Raw genomic sequence first — 9817 nt, 5'->3', positions numbered from 1 at the left:
TGAATATTGGAAACATATTTCGACAATCGCTTGTTTGTTGTCGAAATGTTTGCTTTTTGTGTATTGGTCAGTTCGTTAAGTTTATATTTTCTTTCGTTTAAAAAAGTTTAAAAAGTTTTAGTGTGAATGTTAATTCTCTCACAAATGTGTGTGTGTGTGTTATTTCGATTACATTCCATCATCACATTTATCATCTTCTGCTTTTATTCATTGTTGTGATAATGCTGCTCTGCTGGTGTCTTCGTGCAAATACTAATAAAAGCTCATATAATGGTGAGTTTATTTAAAATTATCTCATTCCTTAATATCTATTATTATTTCATTATCTAAAAACTCGAACTAAAAACATTGACTTAAAAGCTTGGGTTTGTGTCTGTGCTGCAAGCATAAGAACACAGCTCGTATGGGTAATTCACCACACTTCATACAACCAATTCGATGGTTAGTTCATCGATCAGTGGTGAGTTTTTGGCTAAATACTAAATACGAAATCTACTGTTAAATATTTCGCTTAATTTATACATTATTGTATCTAATATATGATTTTACATCTTATTACTTTACCCAAAAGTTTTCGATGCAGGCCCATCTTACTGTGAAGTCTAACATCCCTAATGGAACTCGTCTTTTGACTTCTTATGTTAGAGCTATTCCCAGCATGATATGACGGATTTTCTAATCAAATTATATGTTATTTGGCGTTTTGGTTCTTATAATCCTTCTTGCAGGGAATTTTCAAGATGGATCCACATTTTAGGGTTATTTTCAAGCTAAAGGTCGAAATAGGGTCCCATCCGCTCAAAGTGTACCTAACAACTATATATAGTTTAGGAATGTTTTCATGGTCATAACATTTACGTAATTATTTAATTTAACAATTATTTATATTTAATAATTTTGCTGAGATGTCTCTTTTACCTGGTCGGAAACTGATATGATTTATAAGGAGGACGTATCATCAATCCCCAACAAAACATTTAGATACACAGTTTGAAATAGTTTGTGTTCATGGAAATGAAGCGAGGAACCTCATTTTGTAACCATTCTTGGTGGCACGTGCTGAGTGCGATGGTGCTGAGTCCTGTTGGAATGTCCAAGGCCTGCGGCCAAAATGTTTGCGTGCCCAAGCCTTTAATACACCATCCAGAATATTTTAATACGAGCGGAGAGCGACTACCGGCTGTTATGGCGGCCATGGCCGGCGCTTGAGTTCTGGTGGCCAACCGAAGGTGCACATTTTCAGTTGACCTCTTTGGCAAGTAAACACGATCAATTTGTTAACAAACTGCTGGACAACGAATGTTTTCTCATCGGAGAAAACCTAATTCGGAATTTTAACACTTTCGGCCAAGCGAAGCAACACTTTAGCTCTTTTGAGACTATTTTCTTTCTGTTGGGTTGTATTTTCTTGCACTTTTTGGAATTTCAAGGGCTTTACACCGATCTCATTTTTCAATATTTGCCGAATGGGTTATTGCGATATGTTCAGCTTACGAGCCATGTTTCGGCCTTGTTATTTGTAATCACGCTAGAGGCCGCAATTACGGTCCGATCCTCCGAAATATTGATTGGAGGTGGGGTAATGGTCAGAATAGAAGCCTATTGCTTTTGGAGATGATCGCATAATATTTAAGGGTTGAAATTGACAAAACTGAAGAAATTCCGGATTTTGCAATTGCTCTACAGGTCGCAATTATAGACCAATCGACGCGAAACTTAGCATGGGGCTAGAGCTTAGGGCTTAGCTTCCAATTGGACATCGGGTAATATTAAGTGGGTGAAATAGACCATTACAATTGAGTTAAATAAAAGTTAAATTCTCCCTTAAACCCGGCGAAATCACAAATAGATGCAAAGGATGCCAATAGTAAATATATCGGATATGTATAGCGAAATATATACCATGTGTATATACAAAGGAAGGGCATGTTAGCTTGTATGCATATATATCATGAATGGCTGGACCGAAAATGCAATATAATAAATCGCATAAAAAGATGCCAATAATGATGTCAATATATATTTTGTAGTACTTTGTGGTATTTTGATTTTTTTTCATATTTTTTATCTCATGCGATTTTTTCAATTTGACTCATAATATTGAAGTGAATATTTTGTAATATTTTTTCACCTTACAACACAGTTTGGGGTCACATATACAGTTTGCAATTGTCGTCCGATCCTCACGAAAATTTTCTTTATGGTAGTGTTGGGCTCAGAAGGGCTAGACCTATTGTTTTTAACGACGTCCGTACAATATTTAAGGGTTGAAGTGGACCAACAACTAAAAATGTTCCTGATTTCGCAGCCGTTACAAAGGTCACAAATAGAAACCAAAGGACGCAGAAGTTAGAGTATAGGACCACTACTTTTGTGCGAAAAATACCAAAATTTCCTTTCTACCGTAACGCTGAAAATAACTTACAGGCGAAATCCAGAATACACAAAAGGCGAACTTCTTGCTCTTTATACTGATTCCTTTGACGAATATAGACAAATATCGTAGACAAGCAAATTATATAAATGAGTCTAAATTTGCAGATACAGAGGAGCCTCTTGCATTTGGAGATGATCATAAAAAATTTTAAATGAACCAAAAACAGATAATTTTTCCTGATCACACAAATGAAACCAATCGACATGGAATTTTGCATGAGAAGAGAGTTAAGGACAGGGAAGAAGTCTAGATATTTGGATGACTCTTGTATTATATTTAACTGTAAAATAAACCACAACAACAACTGACAGCACGACGGAGTGCGTAAATATTAGGCAAATGTTCCTGGTCAAAATGGACAGTGATCCATGACATGATTTCAAAAGCGAAATCTTCCATAATGGATTTGGACATAAAGGGGATTCTAACATATTGTAGTGTTGCAGGATATAATCATTAACATTTCAATAAAAAAATCAATATTTTAAAAATAAATGACTTGCTTGTCTTAGTTCATGAATCACTTTATTTAATGTACTTCACTCAGATACAAGGATTTTCTGATCAGAAAAATATAAAAAGAGTTTTTGAAACCCTTTGGAATTGAAAGTTCTCTGACCGAGATCCTTAAACCTAATTCCCACTTATCAATCTTAAAATGCTGAAATTTTTAAAAACGGCCCTTTAAATTCGCTCTATCCAAAATATGCCAAACATAAATTTAATGATTATTCCAACTGACGGGAATCATTTGCGGAAAATTATAGCATTTCTACATAACACCACTCGTGGAACAAGAACATTACACTAACACGCGATTTAAAGTGAGCCTCAGCATGTTTATGGAACCGAAATGACTGGCAATAACAAAATATCGACAACATTTGAAGTAGAAATGGTGGTGGTAAAAACAATAACAGCAACATTTCCATAAATTGCAATTTTGGAAAATGCAAAGTATAATTAAGTTATTATGTTGTTGCTATATAATTCAGCAACACACACAGACATACAAACGCCCACAACAAGCATTTGACCATGATGCATATGATGCCAACTGGCCAGTCATCCATATGTGCAGACCATGGAACAGGCAAGCATGTAATCCGTGGTAATACCCGAACGGTTTAATAAGCGTAATAATATGAAAAGTTGGGCGAAAGAAAACAGCCTGACCACATCAAGCTTATGATATTATCATATTTGCGGAAATGTGAGAAGAATAAAGCGGAGAAGAACAAATTAAAAAAACTCTCGTATTTTAATTCTGCGTTTTGAAATTTGAGGATGTATGAATCTTGAACTTTCTAAAACACTAGCAGTTTTATTTTATTTAGACCAAAAATGCATCTTAATATGGCAATATAGGCTGGTGGCATAAGTGGAATGCACATTTTTAAATAGTGAGCACTTTAATGAAATTATATACCTGGTCTTGTCCACAAATTAAGAGAAATTTATAGGACATGTTGTTTTAACAAGAACTTGAGCTCACACTTGCGGGACCGGTCAATTGGCCGCTAAGATCGTACAATTTAACGCCTTTGGACTATTTTTTGTTGAGTTATGTTAAAGTTCATGTATTTACAGACGAGCATTGATAAACTTCAAACATTAAAATATATGGACCGTACTATCAAATCAAATAAAGACTGTTTGTTTAACAAAATTACAAAGAGTTGAGATTTAGTAAATAGATCGAAAGCACGATAGGGCATGAGATACGCTTAACATTTTTGGAAAGTCTTACTTTTAACAAGTAAAAAAGCTGTAAGTGCCGATCCACCATTTGGAACGAATTTGGCAGGTTTCAAAAAATAAAATCCATTAACAATTCTTTTAAAATTTTAAAAATACCAAATTTAACCATCTTATTAGGGTCTAAACGACGACGGAGGACCTGCATAGGTAACTTTTGTCATAAACCATTACAATATTTAAATACAAAAATTGAAAAAAAAATCGGTAAATAATGCAGCAAAAGTCATCAATATAGGAGGATGGGGGCTATACCAAAATGTGGAGCTGCACAGATAATTTTCTGCCTTAAGCTGCAGTATCCATTACGAACTTCAAATACAAAGTTTGAAACAATTCCACTAAAATTACCAAAATACCAAATATAGAGAGGTACCGTTATATGGGGGCTATACGAAGACGTGGAACTGCACAGAAACATTTCTATCTTAGGCTGTAGTATCTATTACGAACTTCAAATAACAAATTTGAAACAATTCCGGTGAATAATGTCACTAAAATCATCAAAATACCGAATATGGGGAGGTGCCGTTATATGGGAGTTATACCAAAACGTGAACCTATATGACCCATTTTCAGTAGCAAAAGTCCTGCAGACATATTATAAACATCTGAGTAAAATTTTATCAATCTACTACATTTCATTCGGAAGCTACAGGGATTTCCACAGACTAATGGACATCGCTAAATCAACATAGAATTTAATGCTTTGTGGGGTCTAAAATGTATATTTCGAGGTATTACAAATGGAATGATAAACTTAATATAACCTCCATACTATGGTGGAGGGTATAAAAAGTGCATTTAAATTATTGAGTTGGAATTCTGAAATTTAATATAATATTAAAATGTTCTGGTAAATTTGATTTTAAATATCATATTTTTGGGCACTAATATGATACCTAAACTCTGTCAAAATGGTGACTTCTGAGTTGAAGGTGTCAAAATGTCATGTTGGCATAAATTCTTCCAAATTTGACGCGATGTCTAGTAAGAAATTGGTAAAACAAGTGCGAAGGTATGGTTTCAATTTCAAAAATGTTTCGGTACTAATATAACGAATTAAATTATTTAAATCTTAAAATTAAAATCAGTGTTACATTCGTCATACAGAATAAATGTAAATTCAAGTTTGATATAGTTTAAAGATAGTTTAGTAGTAGTTTGAATGTCACATCAAGCGAAGTCGATCTAGCTTGCTGTAATGATAAATATTATATTATTAAAAAAAAAAACAAGTAAGCAAAGGCTATAGTCGTGCGGGGCCGACCATGTGATACCCTACAACACTACAATATATTAGAAGCCTGCTTATATCCAAATACATTTTGGAACATTTCGTTTTTGAAATTATGTCACGGAGCACTGCCCAGATACTACCCTTAACATTTTGACCAGAGACATTTGCCCAATATTTACGCACTCCGACGTGATGTTGGTTGTTGTGACAATTTTACAGCTTAATATAATCCAATGGTCATCCAAAATGCTAGACCTCTTCCCTGTCCTTAACTCTCTTCTCAGGCGTGTCGATTGGTTTCAATTCAGGTTCATTTGAACCTCTAAATATTTTGCGATCACCTCGAAAAACAAGAGGCCCCTCCGTATCTCCAAATTTAGACTCGTCTATATGATCTACGATATTTGGCAATATTCGTCAACGAAATCAGCATAAAAAAACAGAAGATCGCATTTTGTGTATTTTGGATATCGGCTGTAAGTAATGTTGCCATTTTTTCACACTAAAGAATTGGTCTATTCTACTCTTTGTGACCTGCAAAATCAGGAACATTTTTAACTGTTAGTTCATTTCAACCCCTAAATATATGGGATATCTTTGAAAACAATAGGCCTAATTCTTCTGAGCCTAACCCTACCCTTGAGAAATTTTTCGTGCGGATCGGACGATAATTGCAATGTGTATATAATAACTCCAACCTGTGTTGTAAGGTGAAAAAATATTACATAATATACACTTCAATATTATAAGTCAAATTGAAAAAATCGCATGCGATAAAAAATATGAAAAAATAAAAAAATGTTGCAAAAAACTACAAAATCTATAATAACATCATTATTAGCAACTTTTTATGCGATTTTTTTTAGATTTTATACTTTTATTCCAAGAGGGCATTCTGAATTGACAAAATTTGTCAAAATCGGTCCAGCCTTTCTTGAGATATAAGCATTCTTGCAAACATCCCCTTCCTTTGCATATATACATATTATAAATTACGCTATATATATCCGATATATTTACTATCGGCATCGGCGTAATGGTCAGGATTGACCTGTTCATCTATTTGTGATTTCGTCGGGATTAAAAATATTCGCGGTATAAGGGAAAATTTGACTTTTATTTAACACAAATGTTATGGTCTATTTCACCAACTAAATATTACCCGATGACCATCAAAATTGGAAGGCTTTTAATTTTCTCATTTTTTGATCCATTTCAACCCCTAAATATTATGCGATCATCTCCAAAAACAAAAGGGTTCTATTCCGACCTTATCCCCACTCCATTTTTAATTTCGTGATGATGGGGTCCTAATTGCGACCTGTAGAGTGATTACAAATTAACATGGACAGACGGACGGACGGACATGCATAGCTAGATCGAATCAACTCGGTGAGATAGGAAGATCCATATATACTTTCCTATGTGGGAAACCAATATTTCGAGGTGTTACATAATTTTTGACCCAATCAAACTTGTAATACCCCCAACACATAATGTTGTAGGGTATAAAAAAGATCGAGAAAAAATAATGCCTTGCTTAATGTTTTTACTAGTTCAGTTCTACTAATAAACTATTTTCAAGTTGGTGCCTAAAAATAATCCCATTAATAAACATATTTCATTCAATTGATTCCAGTATATGTACTCTAAATTCTCTATACGAAGGACAAATTGCCTCAGCATATGAACCAAAAAAGCAATCATGTCAAATATAATTTAAGGATATGCAACGCCACTATTTGCCAAACAAACTAAACTGCAGTGCAGTTTATGTCAGGTTTAGGAAATGCAAACATAGAACGTGAACGAATCTCCAGCAGTGGCGGCGCTTGTTTGAGCGTGTTTGTATTGAGAACGAACGGACGGACGACCGAATGAACGACGAACAAAATAAAAGGATGTGAGTGCACGGATGTCTGGAAATGTGATGGAAATTAGATGTTATGTTCATGTCAAGAATTAGCTGAGTTTTTAATGAATTTATGTCAGAACATATTAGGAAATGTGTCTGTGTGAAGAAAGCTATTGATTAGCAAAAAATAAACGAATATGAAGTTTCGCTAAATCACATGGCGTTGGGAGCACACAACGTTGTTGAGGATGTGTGTGGCAGGAATTGTAGGTTGCAATTGCGAGTCCACAAATTCAAATATAACATAATCGAAAATTAGTTTTCTGTGTAATGGAATGGCATTTATGCTCGTTGAGAAATTATTGGGTTGTATGGTTTGTCAGGGGAAATCTAATTAAGAGCTTAATTATTAATAACAAATCGTTCCAATTGATATAAATAGATGTGTATTCTTTGGCGGTCAAAATATTTTACAGCTACGTTAAATATATGACGGTAATATATGGTTGTTTGTGTTAGTACAATGTCTTCAAACTTTTGCAAAATCTATTATTTTTGGCGTATGATTGATCATAGCAAATCAACTAACATAACGTATACACAGGGTACGCGGACCACCATTTCGGCTCAACTCCCAATCAATGGTAAATATTTAGAAGCGGAAATTTGCATGTTGGGCACATTCCTTCGGTTACCTTAGTTCTTATAAAATGTAAATTAATTAAGCAATTTCATCACAACGCACTCATTACCCAAAACTCGTTGAATAAATGGCCCTCTTCGTCTGGTATTTCCTTCCGAAGAAGTTAAATCTTAAAACTAATAGAGAACTTAAGAGAGTATCCGATTTTCTTGAAACTCCGCATACCGCCATATTTGAATCGAAAGTAATACAGCTGCGAAAATAGACAGGCACAACCCTTTTGATACATCTTCCATAACAGTCAATATTTAAAACATTAGTATACATAAACAAACAAAGGACTTGATTTAGGATAATCTTTGCGAATATTTCAATCACACAAACTAGACAGCATAGGTGTAGGTATTTTGGTACCTCCTCATATAATAAAGGTTTCCATTATTTTATTTTGTATTTGTATATCCTACAACACCATGTGTTAGGGGTATTATAAATTTGATTGGGCCAAATATTATATATAACCTCGAAATATTGGTACGGCACATAGGAAAGTTTATAAGGATTTTCTCGCTGGGCTGAGTCAATCTAGCTACGTATGTCCATGTTAATTTGTAATCACGCTACAGCTCGTAATTATGGCCCGATCCTAACGAAATTAAGTTAGGGTCAGAATAGGTGTAAATGGACCAAACAAAAAATCTGATTTTGCAGTTGCTGTACAGACTACAATTATAGGCCAGTCGGAATTTTGCATTGATTTAGAGTCTAGGGCTGGGCAGAAGCCTACCAATTCTGATGGTAGGACAATATTTCGCGGCTTAAAATACAGTAAATTTTATATGAAAAAAATACGAAAACACCAATACACTAAACCTTAAATATTTTTGATCCCGGCGAAATCACAAATACTTTAAAATGTCACATCTGACAATTACAGCGATGCTTATAGCCAAGATATTGGATATATAGCAAAATATGTACATTCTATATGTAAAAGAATCTTATGTTACTTATTCCGCTTTTGAGTAAAGAACCGCTGGACTGATTTTGACAATTCTTACCAATTCGGAATAGCCTCTTTACAAAAAAGAATAAAATCTAAGAAAATCGCGTAAAAATATGCCAGAAAACGATAACATTTCTTGTTACCTTTTATTTTCTGTCATATTTATAACCTATAACACTATGTGTTGGGGGTATTATAAGTTTGATTGGGCCAAAAATTATGTAACACCTCGAAATATTGATTTCCCACATAGGAAAGTATATATGGATCTTCCTATCTCGTCGAGCTGAGTCGATCTAGCTATGTATGTCCGTCCGTCCGTCTGTCCATGTTAATTTGTAATAACTCTACATGTCGGTTTAAGGCCCGATCTTCACGAAATTTAGAATGGAGGTGGGGATAGGGTCAGAAATGGACCAAAAACTGAAAAAATTACTGATTTTGTAGTTGCTCTACAGGTCGCAATTATAGACCAATCAATCAATCGGAAGTTAGCCTGGGACTAGAGCTTAGGGCTGGGCAGAAGCCTTCCAATTTTGATGGTCATCGGGTAATATTTAGTGGGTTAAATAGGCCACAAAATTTGTGTTAAATAAAAGTCAACTTTTCCTTTAAACCGCGAATATTTTTAATCCCGGCGAAATCACAAATAGACGAACAGGTCAATTCTGACCGTTACGTAGATGCAGATAGTAAATATATCGAATGTATATAGCGAAATATATACAATGTATATATACAAAGGAAGGGGATGTTAGCTAGAATGCTTATATCTCAAGAATGGCTGGACCGATTTTGACAAATTTTGTCTATTCAGAATGCCCCCTTGGCATAAAATATAAAACCTAAAAAAAGTCGCAGAAAAATATGCCAATAAA

Source organism: Musca domestica, unplaced genomic scaffold (genome assembly GCF_030504385.1).
Source record: "Musca domestica strain aabys unplaced genomic scaffold, Musca_domestica.polishedcontigs.V.1.1 1, whole genome shotgun sequence".
Taxonomy (NCBI): Eukaryota; Metazoa; Arthropoda; class Insecta; order Diptera; family Muscidae; genus Musca; species Musca domestica.
The sequence above is the reverse complement of the archived record's forward strand: the minus strand, read 5'-3'. Positions refer to the sequence as shown.